General features: G+C 37.8%; 1 protein-coding gene across 1 annotated transcript in view; it reads right to left on the bottom strand.

The window, feature by feature from the left end:
- Window positions 1-21,741, bottom strand: part of RABGAP1L (RAB GTPase activating protein 1 like) — a 654,847-nt gene extending 633,106 nt beyond the window's left edge. Inside the window, exon 1 of the mRNA XM_069480240.1 lies at window positions 21,579-21,741. The gene's annotated coding sequence lies outside the window, so the exon portion shown is untranslated. The remainder of the gene's footprint in view (window positions 1-21,578) is intronic.
- Window positions 21,742-22,172: the final 431 nt, after the last annotated feature.

Below are 22,172 nucleotides of genomic sequence, written 5' to 3'. Positions count from 1 at the left end.
TTGAAATTCCTGAGAATGCCATGTTGAGGGCAGGATTATCTGTTGCTCCAGGATCAACAGGTTCAAATTCACCAATTGAACATTACCAATCTAATAACGGTTTTCCATACAACTTTGGTATTCTTGCTGTCCCCACCAAATTTTAATGCTCATGACAAATATTTTTTTTCCATTCGCCTTTTGCCATTTTATCAGGCTTCTGTGTTATCCTTCCTTATAATAAGAATTCCATTTATAATTAGGAGATTCTATTCTCTTCCTTTTTGCACCTTTCCTTTTGGCATTTTATAGGTGGCAAGACTGAGGATGCCACCAAACCAAAAGAAAAAAAGAAGATAACACACCACTGGTATGAACTGAATGCCTGTGTTCCCCAAAATTTTGTATGTTGAAACCCTATCCCCTATGTGATAGTTTTAGGAGGTGGGGTCTTTGGGAGGTCATTAAGATTAGACGGGATAATGAGGATAGAGCCCTCAGGAATGGGTTTAGTGTCCTTGTAAGAGCCCAGAAAAAGTTTGCTTCCTCTTTCTGACATGTGAGGATACAGAGGGAAGGGAAGCAGGCCCTTACCAGATACCGAATCTGCTGGCACCATAATCTTGGACTTCTTAACCTCCAGAACTGGGAGAAATAAATTCCTGTTATTTAAACTGCCACCAAATCTATGACATTTTGGTACAGCAGCCCAAACTAAGACAACTATCTATCACTTAAGGCAAATTACAACAAGTTGCTACAAGGATACTTTCACTTCGATTTTAATGGCCTGAACTTAAATTAGATGGCCATTCCCAGCTTTCCAGGAAGTCTGGAAATACAGTCTTTACTATGGGGGACCATGAGCCCAGCTTAAAATTCTATCACTTCAGAAGAAAGAAAAAACAGGGACAATTAGCAGGTTCTGCCACATTCATCTTTGTATCTTCGCCATAATGACTGATACATGGCACGCACTCAAAATAAATATTTCATGATTTCTCAAATAAATTCACCTGAAAAATCAAACATTTATGGAGCACCTGCTGCATCAGTTCAAATACTGTTTTAAGATTCCTTCAAAAACTAATACCATTCTCCCTATATAATATTATTTCTTAATATTTGAGGAACAATTTAATGTGCTCCATGCAAGTACAACTCCAAATGCCTGAGTTTAACTTCCAATTCCACCACTCACCAAGTATGTGATCTCAAGTGAGTAACATAATTTTTCTGTGCCTCAGGTTTCTCATCTATAAAATGATAACAATAATACCAACCTTCTAAAGTTATTTGAGAATTATATGAATAAATACATGTAATATACTTTAATCAGTAACTGGTACATAGAAAGCACTCAATAAATAGGCAGCTATTATCACTCCCCAGCATTTCTGGCCAGCTAGTTGTCCCATGGCCTTTATATTATCCTTGAGACTTTATCTAAGAAATAGCCCAGATCCCAGTCTAAGGTGGTCATTTTTCTTTGGTTCTACCTCTTGAATTGATGGTAATTACTCAATATTTTGATCTTGAGACTATGTAATTTTCCCCTTGTTTATAATATTTACCCTATATAGTAGAGCCTTTCTATTTCCTCCTGTTTATCAAATGCCTACAAATCTCACTTCAAATCCCACCTCCCCAACAAAATCTTCATTGTTTATTTTGTCAATCCTAAATAGTATGCATTGGAAGAGACCTTCAAACACCTACACTCTCAGGTTTTTTTTCCTGAAGAGGAATGATGGTTAAAGGTAAAAATAAATGGCTCTTTCCATGACAAGTATAACTTTAGTATCCACTGATTTCTCCTTTTGTAAAATTTTCCAGCATGGCAGTGGGACAAACCAGGAAAACAGAAGACCCTTTAACAAAACCAATTCTAGGAGCAAGACAAAAGGAAAGGTGATCACAGATGCCATTGATACTTTGAAAAAAGTTTTCAGGATCTTTCCTTTTTCATCTTTAGAAAGCATTTTGTTTAATGCCTTTTGGCATCTTGACTATTCCACTTTCCTTCAAATTTTATTAAAACTAGTGCCATACAAAAACAGATAAACTATTCCACTCAACAGAATCCAGTGGAATACTATGCAAACATTAAAAATAAAATTAGAAAAAATGATATAGCAACATAGGAAATGCTAATGACATAGCAAGAAAATATGCAAATTGTATCTATAACTCTTCTCTCTGTGAAGCACACAGATTTTATAGCAGATACAAAGATGAACACAATAATGTATGTCTTTTAGGGGCTCACGGTCTAATAGGGAAGAGACAATAAAATAATTATCATAACTGAGTATTCTTATGTACAATGCTATGGAAGTACAGAGTCACACAACTCTAAAACACATGCATATAAAGAAAAGGCTTTAGAAGAATATACATCAAGATGTTCACAGAAGTTATTGCTGGTTTTCTATAATAAATAAATATAACTTCTGTCAGTGGGGAAAAAAAACTTCTTAAGAAACTTTATATAGCCATACTTTAAAATGCAACATGAAAAAAATCAAAATGGTTGATATATTTGTTAGGGGGACATATGCTTGGCTGTTCCAATTTTTTAAATCCCACACTGTTGTAGAGTTGTTTATAGGGGAAAAAAATAAACCTCTTAAATGCTACCAAAGATTCATTCAAGTGGAGAGAGAGGATGCGGGGGCAGGACCTTCAGGAGCTTGACTGAAGGAATATTCAAATTCAGAATTATATCCCAACTCCAGTAGCTTAAAAAAACTGCTCATTGCTTAAGCTGTAATTACGATTTGTAGGTCTAACCTCATTTCATCTTTAGACTAAAACCTACAGCTGGCCCTCCTCCCCTGAGATCCAGTGTTTAATAACCTTTATAGTCAGAAAGCTGTTCCTTATCTCTAACTAAAGTATTTTATTGCAATCTCAATATCCTTTTCTAGGAAAGAGGAGGGGACTTTCATGTCTGAATCGCTTGTACTTAAAAATTTTTTACAACCTTGAACACTATTAAGGTCACTTATTAACTCTCTCTTCACCACTAGAAAGAGAAATTCTACTAATTCTGGTAATTTACTTAGACAGCCTATGCTTCATCTCCTTAATGCATATTTCATTTTCGCTTCTCTGAGTCTTCTGAGTTTCTTCCTGTAATAGCCCAGAAACAATACAGCTAAAATGAATTCTTTAATACGGACCTAATTAGTGTTAAGTAAAACAAATGATTCCTCATCAGCCCATGGAAGATGGAGTTATATTAACTTATCTCAGTATTAATTCATCCCAAATTTGCTTTTTTGCATGATCCGTATTACTCACTCAACCATCTGCATCATAACTTGGACTACCTGACCACTGTCATTGCCAAATCTCTACAGGTAGTATTTGTTCTATCCTGAAATTTATTACCATTTACATTTCTCCCTCATATATGATCCATTTTTTATTTAAATATACCTTCTTAGAGAGGGAGCATAGTATAGTGGTGACCAAGAGTGTGACCAAGAGTCGCAAAGACACAAGGTAGCAATCACTCTTTGTTACATATGAAATAATCATTCCTACACACCTCCCTTCTATTGGCAGATCCCTTAATTTGTCTAGGTTATCACCCTCACTGCTATGTGTTCAGGAATGGTAACCTCACACACACATACTCTCTCTTCACAGCCCCAGCTAGTAACAGTTATAGTCCCTCAATATCCACAGGGGACTGGTTCTAGGATCTCCCAAAAACACCAAAATATGAAGATGCTCAAGTCCCTTACATAAAATGGCTTAGTATCGGCACATAACCTATGCATATCTTCCCATATACTTTAAATCATCTCTAGATTACTTATAATTCCCAATACAATGTAAATGCTATGTAAATAGCGGTTATGCTATATTTTTATTTGCATCATTTGTTATTGTTGTATAGTTATTTTTTATTTTTTTTCCCAAATACTTTTAACCTGAGGATGTAGAACCCACAGATATGAAAGGCCACTGTGTATCAACCTTGCCAGTGGTGATTTTAAGATACACAATGATCCAATTCTGGCCAATGCAACCTAAAGAGAAGTCCACTGGGTAACTTCTAGAAAATATTTTCCTCCTTTAATAAAGAGATGCTCCTCTTTTTTGCCTGACATCATAGTGTCTACACACAATATTAGAATTGCTGTAGTTTTCCTGAATAATGAGGGGAGAAGTGGACATACTGAGGATGACAGGTCAAAACAATAGAAAGCACCTGAGAATTTGATTATGTTTCTGAGCTGCTGAATTAACTAACCTGCCACTGCTCTCCTACTGTTAATGTGAGATAATGAAAGCCCGTTGTACGTTAAACTACTGTTTTGGTGTTACTTGCAGTGAAAAACCACCTAATAGATAAGGGTTTACATCTCAGTTCTGCCACTTATAAACCATGTCATATAGAACAGAGGTCCCCAACCTTTTTGGCACCAGGGACTGGTTTCATGGAAGACAATTTTTCCACGGACTGGGGTGGGGATGGGGGGAGGCAGAGCTTAGGCAGTGATGCCAGTGATGAGGAGTGGCTATAAATACAGATGAAGCTTCCCCTGCTAGCCAGCAGCTCACCTCCTGCTGTGTGCACCCCCCCCCACCCCCACCAAGTTTCATGGAAGACAATTTTTCCACATACAGGTAGGGGGGTGGTGGAGCTCTGTGGCCCAGTCCCCTAACATGCTGGCCCATGGCCCAGGGGTTAGGGTGGGGACCACAGATGTGGAACAAGTTACTCAAGCTCCTCGTATCCTCTGTTTTCTCATCTATAAAGTAAGTATAAGAGAAGTACCTGTTCCACAAGGTTGATTTTAAATGAAATAACACAATTAAAGCATGTAACAAGTACCAGGCATATAATAAGTGCTTTTATTATTTAATATTACATTAAATTATCAAAACTAAACACACAAATACAAGTAAGCCAAATTTTAAAACACAAGAAGAAATATATGTTATTCAAGAGCCAAGGGGTACTATTTTCAAAACAGAAATACAAAATAATAGTACAACTTCAAGCAAAGATTATAAGGGCTTTCAAATTTTGGTTAATGGAAGAAACAGCAAGTTTCCAATTGTCATAATTGCAAGCATCACTATCACTGTCAAGCACTAATGAAAGATCTCAAGAGCATATGAAGCAGTAGTAAGGGGCACTAAGAAATGACAGTGTGGTCACATAACTTGTCCAAGGTTACATCAGTGGAGTCAGGGTTGAAACTAGGTCTGTCTGGCTCTAGAGCCACTATTTTCTGCTACCTCTAAATCCTGTGTTTGTGTGTGTCTGTGTGTGTTCACTAAACCATTCTGTCGTTTATAGATTTGAGTTGAAAGCTGTTCTTATACAGGATCAGTACCTTGAAATTAGTAACTGATACAATTGATACAAAGGCATCCCTTATGGAAATCTCAAACTAACTCTTCATTCCTTTTAGGAAAAAGATTTCCAAGAATATGCATTATAAAATGTGTTTCAATAAAGTTATTCAAAAATAAAATATTTGTTCCAGCACACTCCTGACATCTCCAAGTGTTCTGAGACCTTAACAAATATTCAAATTCTTGAATACCATTAACATATCATTTTCTCCTTAAAATCCATATAATAAGATTTTAAAAAGTTATACTGAATAATAAATGCTAGGCTCTTACAGGGATTGCTCTATACCAGCTATCTGTATGGTCCACGAGTTCCTGGAAGTCCCCAACACCCTTTCAGAGAGTCCACAGGTCAAAGCTATCTTCTAATAATACTAAGACATTCTCTGCCTTTTTTGCTATACTAATATGATGATGTAAAAGCAATGGTAAGTGAGATTGCTAATGCCGTAAAACAAATGAAGCAGCAGCACCAAAGTATACTGGTAGTCACTGTATTTTTCACCACCATACATATGCTGAGAGAGAGAGAGAGAGAGAAAGAGGTAGGAGGGAAGGGGGGAGAGGCAGAGAGAGGAAGGGGAGAGGGGAAGGCAGAGAAAGAGTTTTGCTTAAGACTGTCTTTAATGAAGCAATAAAAAGTATTAATGTTATTAAGTCTCAACCTTTGAGTACACATCTTTTCATATTCTATGTGACAAAGCAGGAAGTATGCAAAGTATTTCTGCTACACACCAAAGTAACATCGTTTTTAGAAGAAAATTCACTTCTGTAATTGTTGAGTTCCAAGTTGAACTAACTACTTTCTTCACAGAATACCATTTTTACTTAAAAGAACAACAAACAAACTATGGTTATAAGGAATTGGTTATCTGAAAGACAGTTTCTCAAAATCAAACAAAGTAAGGCTATAACTTCAAAGAAAATAACTGATATTTGTTGCCAATGATAAAATTAGAGCTTTCAAGCAAATATCAGCTTAACAGCATCCCACTCCTTAAAGACTTTTCAGATGAGATCTATAGCATTATTAACAAATGTGACTTCTTTATATTATATAATTAAATGTGTCAACATTGTAAAAAGCAGCATAACTCAGTGAAACCAATGCCTTCCAAATGACCAATGGGTAAAAACATGCATGGGTGAAACATCCATTCAAAGTGCAATACGGACCAATGGATTTTAAACATAACAGGTTACAAAAAGTTCACTAATATGATGTCAGATTCTACATTGCAATTAACCATTAATAAGCTATCAATTGTAGCATTTTGGTGTAGTATCAAAGGAAAACATCAACATTATCTTAAAAGGCTATTAAAATACACCTTCCTTTACAAACTGCCCATGAGGCCAGCTTCTCTTTGCATACTTCAACCAAATAGCATACTACAATATAGGGTGAATGCAGTAGCAAGTATATGAATTTGGCTGTCTTCTCCTAAGCCAGACATTACAGATGTGTGCAAAATGTAAAACAACTTTCTTTTCTCACTAAATTATTTTGTTTTGGAAATAGTTGCCTTTCATTAAAAATAAGTTATTTATGTTAAATGCGATGGGTTGTTTATTATCATTTTACATGAATAAATAAGCATTTTATCAATTTTAATCTCTAATGGAGTAAGAATCCCCATATTTAACATCTTACCTTTGGTTATCCTGTTCCTTTTACTTGAAGCATCCTTTCTCCCCCCCATGTAGCCACATCCAGATGCTGCCAATCCTCCAAAACTCAGCTCAACAGCTACATTTTTCATCATCTCCTACCTCTGCTCCTGCAAATGATTTCCTCTTATTTGATTTGCCAATGCACTTTATCTACACTTTATCTTTCAAGATTAACATCACCATATAATTTATCTTCTTTCAGGGCAGACTATTCCTCTTTGTATCTCCAACTCAACACACAGTGGGCATAGAATGAACACTTGTAAAATTAATAGTTATAAAATTTGACAATTAATAACAAACTATATCCCAAAGAACAAGAAAGAATATAAAATGACTTTTTATATGGGTAGACAAATGTAATCACAGATTTAAAGGGGACCTTAGAAACCACTGGGTCCAACTTCTGATCTAAATTATCCCTCCAAAGTGTTTCTCTCAGTCAGAATTTTTTATTAAAAAGAAAAGCAAACTATAGCTACCTAAGTATAAAAGAAATTTTTTAAAAAGATGCCTCCAGAAAAGCAAAGAACCAGAATTATAATCCACCCAGCCAAGAAAATGCCCAAAAGCATGCCTCAACCTCCCAGCGATGACACCATTGCTGCTCTACTGCTGCTGTTGGGCACAGATGCCATAGCATGCACCACCCACACCATCAGCAGTCTAGATGCCACACTTAGAACCATTGCTTCTGTTGCTTCTGAAACTAAACGAGATCATAACTACTGCTACCACCCATCACCAGAATGGATTTTGTGCAGTTCCATCTTCTTTATGTTACTAACTTCCAATCCAAAATTAGAGGAAGAAGTATTTTACTGATGGAATCAAGGTGTGTACTCATGCCCTAGATGAAAATGGGGCTAGGAATAATAAAGCATTTACCATTTTTAGCTTCTCCCATGAAAAGGAGGATCTGCCTCATAAATTGGTAGAATTTCCCAAATACAGGAAAAGGGTTCAAATGATGGAAAGCAAAAAAATAAAAAGCCAAGTATTCACTACTCATAACAACCTTTACTGACAGTATCCAGGCAACCACATTACTCCAAATAACAATTACCAAAACCATATAGTAATTAGAATCAAAGTAGCATCCCACAGATTACTTAGTGGCTACCACAGGAAAAGTAAATTTTTTAATATAAGTATCAGATTTTGTCACTAGTTACCCAGTTGTCAATTAGCATCACTGAGAGTAGAACAGCTATATATGTGTCTCCAGATATGATGCATAATGATACACACAGCATCAACTATGAAGTATTTGTTCCCCAAATGTTTTAATTTAAACAAATCTTTTGATCTAGCTTTCAGCTTACAGGAAATACAAAACAAGGTAATAAATCAGACAAATTCAAAATGTGGAACATTTTAAAGGATTGGTAGCATTTGGATGTGGCTAAGTATCCAGATAGTCATGAAAAGAAAAAAACATTGGGAGAGGTGTTGTAGATTATAATAAAATGGACATTAATTTACTCATACTGTAAATGCAACTGCATAGTCCTTGATCAGATTTTGGTTTGAACAAACCAGCAGTAAAAGACATTGTTATGAACTAAACTATGTTCCCCACTCCCAAAATTCACATGTTTAAACTCTTAACCTCAGAATGTGACTGTATGTGGAGGAAGGGCCTTTACATATGTGATTAAGTTAAAATGAAGCCATCCACATGGGCCCTATTCCTTATAAGACAAGGAAATTTGTACACACAGAGAGATGCCAGGGATGCTTGCACACAGAGGAAAGACCATGTGAAAACAGAGTGAGAACGTATCCATCTGCATGCCAAGGAGAGAGGCCTCAGAAGAAACCAAACCTCCCTACACCTTGATCCAACCCAAGTCAACAAGGTCAGAAAGCATCAAGTCTGGGAAAAGAAATTTTAAATCTTTTCCATCTCTTTTAAACCCCTTAGCAATAGATTTCACTGACATTATCTTCAAGATATTTATACCCTACTGCCATCATAACAATCACAAGCTCAACAAGGACTGGAAAAAGTTTTTCAGGCTGGTAATCTAATTTGGGGACTAAATAATTTGCTGCCATCCAGCTTAAAGGCTATGTTACTATATACAATATTAATAGTTAGTATTCATTTTAAGAGATTTTCGTTCAGTAAGGTTAATGAGAGATAGATAGATCCACTTCAGCCCTAACATAGTTTGTGCATTCACTTAACAAGTGTAACTGAAATTCTCCTAAGTGCCAAACACAACAGGAAAGAAAGGAAGGAGGAAACATTTATGAGAATTTAACTACAACCCAGGAATTACACTATGTCTCCTCTACATTCATTAACTTATGCAAGATAAATAACCCTATACAGTAAGTACAGGTTGAGTATCCCTTAGCCAAAATGCTTGGCACCAGAAGTGTTCTGAAGTTCTGATTTTTGGGGATTTTAGAACATCTGCATTATACTTACCAGCTGAGTATCCCTAATCTGAAAATCCCAAATGATCCAATGAGCATTTCCTCTGAGCTCATGTTGGTGCTCAGAAAGTTTTGGATTTTGGAGCATTTTGGATTTTCAGATAACCTCCCCAATGCCATACAGAGCCAAGATTCAAACCTAGGGTAGACCAATTTCAGAGCCCTAAACAAAATAATTTTTGCTCTCAAAAGGCCTATAGTCTAATGCAAAAACAGAGAAGTTACAATAAAATGTGATTAGTATCACAACAGGGGGAAAATAAGAATGCTCTAAAAGCACATAAGAGAGATTTCTGAGTCCACAGTATCAGGAAAGTCTTTCAAGATAAATCTATACCAAGACCACAACTACATGCCATCCAAAACAGAAAAATGACCTCGTTCATGCTCTCTAAACATTCTTAGTACCCAAATGGTCAAGAACCATAACTCTAGCATCTTATATAAGCAAATAACTTCTAGCCACAGATTTATAACAAATATCATACTGAACCATGTCTAGTATTCCATAAAATAGGCAGGTCCATATGTGTCCTATATATCTAAGGTTATTCAAAGCCTTTTGGAAATCAATCACAATAAATAAACAATTTGATAGCTAAGTTCACCCTCTGGTTTTCATCCTATTTCATACAGAAAAATCTTTCTAATATAAATTCTTTAATGCCTTCATAAATGTACTATGATGGTTAATTTTTCAACTTGACTGGATTAGGGGATACCCAGATAGCTGGTAAAGCATTATTTCTGGGTATGTCTATAAGAGTTTCTGGAAGAGACTGGCATTTAAATCAATGCACTAAGTAAGGAAGATCCACCCTCACCCAGTGTGGGTGGGTACCATCCAATCTGCCGAAAGCCAGGATAAAACAAAAAAGGAGAGGAAAGGTGAATTTCTTCTCTCTTTTGAAGCTAAGACATCCATCTTCTTCTGCCCTTAGACATCAGAACTCCAGGTTCTCCAGTCTTCAGACTCCAGGACTTGCATAAGCAGCCCCCTAGGTTGTCAGCCTTTGGCCTCAGATTGAGAATGACACTGTTGTCTTCCCTGGTTCTCAGGCCTTCGAACTTGGACTGACCCACACTACCAGCTTCCCTGGTTCTCCAGTTTGTAGATGGCCTATCCTGGGACTTCTTAGCTTCCATAATCACATGTGCCAACTCCCATAACAGATTTATATCTGTATCTATCCACCTATCTATCTGTCTATCCTACTGATTCCATTTCTCTGGAGAACCCTGAATAATACATATAGTATATAGGCCATATATTTATTTAACTTTTTCTTGGTAAGAGAGAACATGTCAAACTTTCATTATTATTCTGTAGTATTACAAATACAATTGATATCCTTAAAGCTAATTAGGTTGTCCAAGGATGATTTCCATATACTATTTATGACTTATTTGGTTTTTTATATATTAATATATAATTTTTTTCCAATTTCTTTATTGCTATCATGTTATCAGCAATCTCACTGACCTGCTATCAGTATGTGTGTTTACGGCAACTACATACTTATGTTCAACCTAAGTGCAACTGATATTTAAAGAATGGCGTTTGTTGAAATGGATTAAAGAACTGAACATAAAGACCTAAAACCACAAAACTCCTAGAAGAAAACATATGGGAAAAGCTCCTTGATATTGGCCTTGGCAATGGTATTGGGGGATAACACACCAAAAGCTCAGGCAACAAAGCAAAAATAAACAAGGACAACTACATCAAGCTAAAAGGGTTCTGCACTGCAAAAGAAACTCAACAAAATGAAAAGGCAACATATGGATTGGGAGAAAATACTTGCAAACTAAATATCTGATAAGGGGTAATATCCAAAATATATAAGGAACACATACAACTCAATAGCAAAAGTAATAATAACCCAATTAAAAAGTGGCCAAAGGACCTGAACAGACATTTTCAAAAGATATACAAATGGTCAAAAGGTATACGAAAAGGCACTCAGCATCACTAATCATCTGGGAAATGCAAATCAAAACCGCAATGAGATATCATCTCACACCTGTTAGGATGGCCATTATCAAAAAGACTAGAGATGACAAGTGTTGACAAAGGTGTGGAGAAAAGAAAACCCTTGTACACTGTTATTAGAAATGTAAATTGGTACAGACATTATGAAAAATGGTATAGACATTCCTTAAAAAATTAAAAATAGTACTGCCATATGACCCAGTAATCCCTCTGCTGGGTATATAGCCAAAGGAAATAAAATCAGGATCTTGCAGAGATAGCTATATTCACATATTCATTGCAGCATTATTCCAATAGCCTAGGTATATAAACAACCCAAGTGTCTATCAACACATGAATGGATAAATGAGTTGTGGGGGTGTGTGTACATATTAAAATATATATAAAAAATATATACACACACAAAGAAATATTGTTCAGCCTTAAGATAAAAAAGAGATACTGCCATTTGCAACAACATGGATGTACCTGGAAGACTTTATGTTGTTAAATAAGCCAGAGAAAGAAAAATGCTGCATGATCTCACTTATATGTAGAACCTTTAAAAAAAAAAAAAGTCGAATACATAAAAACAGAGAGTAGAACCATGGTCACTGAGACAAGGAGAAGGAAATGAGGAGAAGCAGGTCGAAGGGTACAAACTTACAGTTATGTAAGATAAATAAATAAGTCTAGAGATCTAGTGGACAGACACCATGAGGATTACAATCAATAATATTGTATAGTATGCTGAAAATTTGCTAAAACAGATTTTAGATGCACGCACTACACGCACGAAAAAAATCTAACTATGGAAGGTGATAAATAGGTTAATTTGCTTGATGGTAGTAATCATTCCACTGTGTATATGTATATTAAAATAGCATAATATACACCTTGAATATATACAATTTTAGAAAAGAATAGTGATTGTTGATAATCTAGGCTAAAATAATAAAACTATTTGGGGCATATGTAGCTAGTTTGAGGATATTCTTATAGTTTAGAAGAAAAATCACGGCTGGGCGCGGTGGCTCATGCCTGTAATCCTAGCACTCTGGGAGGCCGAGGTGGGCGGATCGTTGGAGCTCAGGAGTTCGAGACCAGCCTGAGCAAAAGCGAGACCCCATCTCTACTAAAAATAGAAAGAAATTATATGGACAGCTAAAAATATATATGTATATAAAATTAGCTGGGCATGGTGGCGCATGCCTGTAGTCCCAGCTACTCGGGAGGCTGAGACAGGAGGATCCTTTGAGCTCCGGAGTTTGAGGTTGCTGTGAGCTAGGCTGATGCCACGGCACTCACTCTAGCCTGGGCAAAAGAGCGAGACTCTGTCTCAAAAAAAAAAAAAAAAGAAAAATCACACATAACAAAGACTCATAGATTATTGATATTGAAAGGATCTCACAGGCACCTGTTATTTACATATATTTCTCTTCATTGCAGAAAGAATTCAGGCTGCTAGAGATTATCCAATCCACTTTTTAGCCAACACAACCCTAGATTTCTGCCTTACTCTGCCTGTCACTCACACATCCTCTGAACCTACACAAAATATGTGTTCTACTTTGCAGATCATAGCCTTTCAAATATTCATTTGTCCAACTTATTTTATGGCATTACTGATTACAGATTATAAACTAATGTATGTGCAAGATTTCAAAGGTTTTTCTTGGTGTGTTACATATTACCCAATAAAATGAATATACCAGAAACATTTATGTGTATTCTTTTATAAATCTTATCTTTTTTGATTCTCAAAATCACCTACAAAATAGGCAAGGCAAGTATCATCCCATTCAAAGATCATCAACATACAGTAGTAGTAGAAAGTCACTATGAGACATTTAGGAGAAAGAGATACCTGCCTCTTATGAGCTATGTGATCTTAAGCAAGTTACTGAACTTCTCCAAGCCTGTTTCCTCATCTTCAAATTGAGAATGACATTATAGTACTTCCTACCTCATATGGTTATGGTGAAGATTAGTTAGATAATATATACTATCTTATGTAATATCTACCCCATACAAACACACAATGTTAGCTCATTATTATTATATAAAAAGTGGGGGAGACTGCCCAAATCACTTATTTTCTCAATCTCACAGAAGCACTAGATCAAGAATTAACATCCTGTGTTCGTTTTACCTATACTATCTCTCACAAAACCAAAAATGTTTATAGTTACCTAACAACTATTTTTCTTTTTTCCACCCTTGGGCAACCAGTAGAAATTTCTAAAAGTTACTACTATCATCCTCTTCTAAGTGAAATTCTCAAAAGTTGAAAATTTCTAAAGCTTCTCTTTAGAAAAGTAAATTCTCAATAGAACATAATGAAGTTAGCATGCAACACAACAAAATTTATACTCAAAATGGGAAGTGTAAGACTAATTGATAAACAAACTGGTTTCTCTAACCTACTATTATATTATCTCTTAAAAACTTGATCTGATATTTTCAAATGGTAAAGATGGCTAATTTATGGTTTGGGATACCAGCTACAACAGGAGAAACCTGTTTCATCAATCAAAACTATTGACAATGTTGACAAGAAACATAAAATGCATGTCAGAATTTTAAAAAAAAAAAAAAAAAACTTAAGAAGCCTAGACTTAGTGAAATATTAAGCTGCATATCTCATGAAGAAAAATTTTGTAGGTTCACTAGTGCTGGCAAAAAGGTGGTCCTAGGATTTAAGTAACAATAATGATAATAATAATATTTAATTTAATTTTCCCATTAACTTTACCAGGAAGCTTTAGGCTAGTGTTAAATTCTAGAATATTGGGGAAAAAAAAAAAAAAACAGTAGAAAGAAGACATTAAATGAAGTACCAATCAGTACCAACTTGATAATGCAATTTGGTAATAGATACCTGCACAGAAAGTCTGAGACAAAGGCAAATCAAAACATTAGTCCAAACATGACCACTGACCGCAGGGCAAATATGAGACAAAGATTTAAAATGTAAGCATACAGTCCATGAGAGAAAAGCATTATTGTTGGGAAAATACAATAATAAAGGAATGAGGTCTGGTAGCAAATAGCTGCTAAATAACAAAATTACTCTAAAACAACCTCAGAAACCCTACCGTCTGCCAGAGTAAGTATAAGCCCCCTTCACTGGTTAATTTTTCACCAAAGTAGGAGTATTATCTATTAAAAGTGTTAGACCAAGATAAATTGACTATAGAGAAATAAACTATTCAAAGAAGTACCTAACAAACATTCTAACAACTATTTGCATTTATATAATGCTCTTAGCAGCAGGCCTCAAAATGACAGCTACAACAAGCACATAATAAACGCTCCATGCAGTTGATCAAAAACTAGTGATAAATGTCTCTTAAACCTTCAAAACGAAAACCACAGGTCTGTATTTTTTCTAAAAATAGTGTTTGTTATTTGCATCCCCTGTAGTATAAGTCTGATTTTAAAAGTCCTATAATTTTGCTTACTGCTGATAATGAAGGCAGAATATGGGTATTTATGTGGGGTAAGGGAGAGGCTGAGAAAGTCTTCACTGGTATGTGAATGAATTCTATACTTGCCTTTCAAAATGTGCTCCTTTTCTGGAAAGGAAAACCCCCTTGGGCTTGCACTACTTTCATATTTGTGAACACTTCACATGGTAGTCTTCAGAGAGCCAGACCACTTGTTTTCAGTCATTTGACAGGGGGATGAATTTTCACCATAAATTTTAATGACTAATGGTATGTATGTATATGTTCACATATATACACACACATCTGTGTGTCTATACCTTTAGAAATGTTTACATAGTTTAAATTAAAGGCATTAACATCACTCTTCTCACCACAAAAAAAATGGTAAAAAATTTGGAAAGATTCTATAATAATAACCTCAATTTGTGAAACTCAATGTGTCTCAAAAAGAAGGAAAAAAAAAAACCAAAAAACCCTGTGCTGACATGATTACCTACATCATTCAACTACTGTGAGCCACCTGGGGCATGCCACATCTGAAATCTTATGCTGTTTGGGGTGTGTTATCTTGTGGACCAATTCATGTAAAACTGCTAAAACCTTCTAAAATGCCGGGACAACATAGTTTACATATCAGAAGCTTAAATAAATGAATATAACAGCATGACAATGACAAAATTCATATTCATTTTAGAACCAAGGCTCATTCCAAATATTATTTACAACCATCCAGAAGTACCCCAGCTCTTTACCAACCAAGTAGTTATTTACTATAGCAACTTCATTACCAACATTTCCAAAATTTTCCATACACTTTAGAGATGAGCTATTAAACAGTCTCTGTATGTGTTGTTACCTGGGCAACACTCTAAGAAGGTTTTTACCTTTACAGAACTAGGCGATCAAGGAAGCAAGGTTTCTTCAAATCAACTTTACATCATTTTAATTAGAAGCACTGAGTGTGAAATTATCAGCAAACAGAAAAACTTGAAAACTGCCACCACCACTGCTTCAATTTGATTAACAGACACAACTTGCTATCGTTTATCTTCATTTCTAGTCACCTAATTCCCCTGTGGAACAAGGAAAGCTCCATCCAGGACTTCAAAGCAACTCCCTTGCTAAAATCCAAGGGAGTTCTTGGAGTAAAAAAAAAAAATCTATCAATCCCTCACAACTGAATTTGGTATGAAATACCCTGCTTTGCTGCCCTAAATTCTGAAAGCTATTCCCCTCGGTTGTGGATCTATATAAACTACCTTTCTGCCTAAACTAGACCTGCCTCTGAAAATTAAGATCCAGTCATTTAGAAATTACATTTTAGGAGGCCCTTTGAAAAGACTTTCAAAACTGCTTCCTCTTCTGCTACATCCAACTTAATGCTCTCCATTTGCCAAAGCAAAAAAACACTGTATCTCTTCACAAAAAAGACAGCAATTTCCCTTTCCAACAGTTTTAGGGTTGGTAGACTCAAGGTTGTTTCTCTAATATTAATAATTTCTCCCTTCAGCTTTTACTCTAAGGGTACTTAAGTGTTCTCTGGGTCATACTTAAGTCAGGAGCACAGCATATAAAGCTTGTTTAATGTTAAAAAGTACTAGATGTTTCCACAGTCAAAAATGAAAGATAAGCTGAAAACCAGAGAGGAAAACTGGCATTCTAGGCTCTTAACCATCTGGTGCTAACTCACTCTTTCTTGCCTTTCTTTCATTATTCATTTTTCCCTGTCTATGCCTCTATACCTCTGATCATACTGGCCCCTAGTCCCTGGACTAAAAAGGCCTTTCTCTACGTACTAATTGTCCTATTTCCACATGTCCAAATCCTATCCTTCTTCAAAGCATAATTCAAATGTGACCTCTTCTCTTACCTTTACAACTAAGAGTAATCTCTTGCTCCTCTCTAAACTCTTACAGTACCTTATCTTTATCTCTTTACCACCCATTACTTTCAGACTTTCATTATCTTTGTTTCCATATTTAATCCCCTACCTAAGCATAAAGTCCTCAGGGTCAAGGTCCATGCCTTATTCATCTCTATTCAAACTATTTTAACACAATGCTTTGCACGTATTAAGCACTCCAACTGAATTAAATGAATGGCTCAGTTTAGGAAAGAAGAGAAGCCTACTGGAAACAACTCCAGATTAGGAGTCCGGAGCCCTGGCTTTGCTAATAACTAGCGATATGACCTTTGATTCAGGCTTTTAGTATGTTCATCTGGAAAGTCAGGAGGGCAGGCTAAAGCAATTTGTTTTTTAACTACATGCCATTATCTATTAGCTGGATGTAAATTAATTTGGGGTCAAAACCCAGCATTTTTTTTAATGAAATGAAAATAATATATTAAAGTGTGTTATAAGCAATGGTGTTCTTATACATGTTTAACAATTAGCTATGGGGGTTTGCAGAGGGATGAATGTACCATTTGCTGATTTCCCTAGTATAAATACTCCCACTGTGACCAATTTCAAGGAATCAACATCATGTCATTGAACATCTGTAAAGCTAGAAGGGAAGAGATATGCACAATTGCTCTCATAAGCCATTCTGAGCCAACTCAGCATGGCCCTGAAAAGATAAGTATTCTTTAACCAAACTTTCCTTTCAACTTTATGTGTATGTATGCATGCTGAATCAAGATATAAAATTTACTTCTTACTGTAGGACACAGTCAAAAGAGTTTAATAAATATTCAGCTAAACAATTCCCTAGTCTCTTCCAAGTAAACTACATAATTCAATAAATCTCAATCTTGGTTACATATTTAGTCTCTTCACCACAATTTCTCTCCAAAAATGAGAGTAACAGGGCTAGGCACAGTGGTTCATGACTGTAATCCCAGCACTTTGGGAGGCCAAGGTGGGAGGATTACTTGAGGTCAGGAGTTTGAGATCAGCCTGGGCAACACAGCAAGACCTATCTCTACAAAAAATTTTAAAAATTAGCTGGGCATGGTGACGTGCGCCTGAAGTCCAAGCTACTCTGGAGGCTGAGGTAGGAGATTGCTTGAGCCCAGGAGTTCAAGGCTGCAATGAGCTATGATTGCACCACTGTACTCCAGCCTGGGCAACAGGGTGAGACCCTGGTTGGAGGGGGAGTAATAGATGTCTGTTGATATCACCAAAAGGCAAATTACAAGGAGTACAAAACTGATTTAAGGGATACTGCCAAAGGCCGAGGTTCTCAGCCTTTGTTCAGCCCCACACACTTAAAGGATACAACACACTCCTACTAGGAGCAATGGCTACCTTAACAAAGCGGGGGGATGGGGGGAGAGAAAATTTATAGTATGAAAAAAAAATCCAGGTAATTCTGGTATTTGTGCCCATGCCCCCACCCTACTGAAAATCAAGGTACAGAGAAAAACCAGAGCAATAAAAAGTAAATTTCCATGCCTGGTGTTTCCCAAATTCCCTAGCACAAGCTTGCATCCCTCAATGGGACCTCCATTACTAAGAACCCCTTACTAGAACTAAATTTTTGCTGTGGACTATGGACATGTTGAATTTAGAATAGACAAGGAGAAAAATAACACAGCAAACAGTTGTTAGACTTGATATTCTGGGAAAATCAGGCTTTTATTGAAAAAAACTTTCTTATTTTCTTACTTCTTATTTAAGCTTACTAAACTTGATGAGGAGAGAAGTTTCCTGAATATATTTTTGGCTGTACTATGTCTATCACAACACAGCCTGTAACCAGATTTTTCATGAGTATTTATACAGAATTGTGTTTTCTATTTTTAAGGCTATTCAAAAAACAAGACAGCTCAGAATTTCAAGTACACTAATAATCTTACCCCAAATCTAACTCTAAATCAACTAATATATGCCTAGAAGTTTCCCAGGAAAATCCCCAAAAATTACACCAAAAACCACCAAAAGATGACCCAAAAAAGAGTCAACATGAGCATAAACATGCTATACTCAAACAATTATGGTGACTATCTGTTGAATAACAGCAGTGTGGAAAGTAAATGAAGTATACAAAGTAGAATGTTGAGATGCAAGTTTTGTTTAATTCTGTAACTCTTCCTCATTATGGTCCACTGATGTTCACATCCTTACACCCAATTCAAATACTGACTACATAGTCAAAATTATTCCCCATTCTGAAAAGTCAGGAGTAAAGCAATGTCTTTGTCTATAATCTCAATACCAAAATTCTCCTTAAAAAATGATGTTTTACCATAACTCAAGCTCAAGTCTGTACTTCCTGCCTCCCCTGTTTGTCGTGGCAAATGCTCATTAGACTATCTCCATGAGAAATCCCTGAGCTGTCTTTGAAATACCAGCAGCTGGAATAGCGTTGGGCTGCTTGTCATCCTCTGAAGGCATAGCTAACTCATTTATATAAGGCCAGAGTTATAAACATGTAGCAATATATTAAAACTTGTGACACACAAGCAAAAAAGTTCTGTGCCTGGGAATCCCATAGGCTATAGTATGGACTTCATTCTCCAAACACCCTCTATCCAGTCATAACCATCCCCACACCACTTGAAGACAATGGTAGGCTGGAATGCAGTCCCAGTTCTACACCCCCAAAACAAAAAATTTTTACTCCTTAGCTACTACTGTCTTCAAAGTCAATCTCTTGAAGCCTGGCTACCTCCCCCATATAATATTTTTACTTGGCACAACAGAATTCCCTCTTTTGACTACTCCAAAAGAATGGATAAAAGGACTTTCAGCTTTACTACTATATCATCTGGGAGTTCAAATAAATATATAGTGAGCAATTTCAAGTTTGGGTTAAGGCAAAGAAAAAAAATTTTAAGTACAATTTTTAAAAGTCACAAGTTTAGAACTAGTGAGCTGATAAACATGAAAACTCCTGTTTCCTATGCCTAATAAAATTATGTCATTCAAAGAAAGAATGTTATAAGTACTAAGTAAAAAAAATTATCTATATCATGAAACAATTATCAAAAAAACAAAAAATTTTCAGAACATCACAACTATAACAGAAATTCCCATCAAATAACTCAGGTAAAAAAAAAAAAAAAACTTCATACGTTTACAGTATGGAATACATACACCTTTTTTAGGTTGGTTTGTATATTCTCTAAATGCCCCAACAGTATGGAGACTTGCTATCTTGTTTCCAGCTTTCAAGAGTACAATATAGACTATATAATATGTTCACATATAAACTCTGCCCTACTTCACCTACTTCTCCCCAGATGATTTAATAATATATAATATCAAAGCATATCTTGAACTGATTTAGTATAGACACCTATGTAACTCAAAGTCTCAGCTAAACCCCCAAGGAGGAGACCATTTAACACAATTTGATGATAATGTATAAATTAAGTTCTTGTCAGTTTCATAAGGGACGCTCTACTGAGATAATGAATCACAGGCCAGTTTTCCAGTGCTAGCAGCTTGTGAACCAGTATTTTCCATGGACAAACTCCACTTCCAATTTGACCACAAGCAAACTTCATGTCCGTATCTTCTGACATCATAACTACTGGATATTCTACAGAAATTCGTAAGATGTCAAATATAAACATTACTGTGAGAAAAGTCAGAAGGTTTTCATGAAACTGTATTTTTCAGAATTTTAACAAGCAACTACTTACCTCCCACCGTGCATGAAAAAAGTTAAATGTATTAAAAATCCCTAAGCTTTCCAATGCCAAAAATGCAGGCCTTGAAATCAGTTTCCAAACTGCGCTTAAATCTGTCAAGCAAGCAAAAGTTCATCTTACCATTAGTGTAATGAGGTTGGCAATTCAGTTCACTTGCATGAAACCATCAACTCTGCGAGGGACCACCTAAATTTTAGTACACTTTCTAAGTTAACCCTATCTGAAAGGTCCAAGGAGAATACACAAGCACCTGGACACATTGTCCTAGGATCAGAAATGAACTCTTGTCAGGTCAGCCCCTTGCACCCGGCCACCTCCCGCTGGCCGGTGGGCCCTTTCCACATGCTGACGCACTGCCCAACCCTGCACCGTTGGCGACCAGTGCAAAGTACTAGCCCAGTCTCAGAAACTTTGACTCAGTTATTAGGACACTGAGCACCCACAACCTGAGCATGGGGGGGAGGTGTTTGTCATGGCCCAGGTGGTCAACTTTGACGCGAGGCATTCATTGCAGGTAGAGATCTGCCCAGGATGAAGCCCATCCCAGACTGCAAAACCACAAGCATCAACAGCAGGAGCCAAGCAAAGTGCTCAGCGGAGGAAGAGGAAGAGCGAGGGAGAGACGCGGTCACGAAGAGAAGCTTGCGTGTGGGTTAATACCCTAACCACACGCCCCCCGGACGCAGGGCTGCTGAGACTGCGAAGCCAAAGCCGACAGCAGCCACAGCGTAGCAGCCAGCGGCAGCAGCGGAGGCGGCAGCAATGTCAGGAGGGCACAGCTGGAGGCAGCGGCCGCCGAAGCCACTACTCCGCCCCCAGGTAAGGGCGCCGACCCCGCCCGCCCCGGCCGCGGGGAGCGGCCACCGAGGAGAACCGCGGCGTCCGTGAGGCGGCCGACAGTCCTGAAACTGCCCTGTGCCCTCCTTCCAGCGATCCTCCCGCATCCCGGTCCCGGGCCGGGGCCCCACCTCAACCCTCAGCCCCGGCGCCAACACCTCCGGGCAACCCCGGACCGCGTCTCCGGGACGCCGGGCCGCCCTCGGAACCCTAGGAGGCCGCCTTCGACTCACCTCCTCACGTCTCCGCAGGCGCTGCCGGAACAACTCCTTCAGGCGCCAGCTTCCCACCCGCCGCCCCGCGCTTTGAGGCTGGGCCTGTCCCGTTCACTCCGCCGCCGCCAGAGCCCCGGGAGGGCGGAGGGAACATAGAGGGGAGGAGAGAGGGACGGCCTGGCAGGAAGAGGCGAGTGAGGGGGCGGGCCGAGGACGAGGAGGAGGAGGAGGCGGCGGCGAGTCGAGAACGCGCGCGTCCAGGCCCCTCAGTGCGGCGTGCGCGCTCCGAAGGGCGGAGGCGCCTTCTCTGCCCAGCGGCGGCGGCGCACAAGCGCGTGCACGCCCGCTCCCGGCCGCAGTTGGGCGGGGAGCGGGGGAGCGAGGACCTGACAGAACCAGAGTTGTTAGAGCCAGGGCCGCGCCGGGCGGGAGTGTTCGCGGCCCCTGAGGACCTCCCGCGCGGGGGAAGGGAACAGTGCCCGCAAGCCACCCCCGAGCGAGGCGAGTCTGCAGAGCGGTTCCTGAGTTCGAAGATAACTCTGAATTTGGGAAGATTATTTTCTTGCCCATAAATCTGGTTTTCATATTTTCATTCTTAATGCTCAGTAATAT

The sequence above is a fragment of the Eulemur rufifrons genome, chromosome 8, assembly GCF_041146395.1.
Source record: "Eulemur rufifrons isolate Redbay chromosome 8, OSU_ERuf_1, whole genome shotgun sequence".
In the NCBI taxonomy this organism is placed as follows: domain Eukaryota; kingdom Metazoa; phylum Chordata; class Mammalia; order Primates; family Lemuridae; genus Eulemur; species Eulemur rufifrons.
This window is presented reverse-complemented; position numbering and strand designations above follow the sequence as displayed.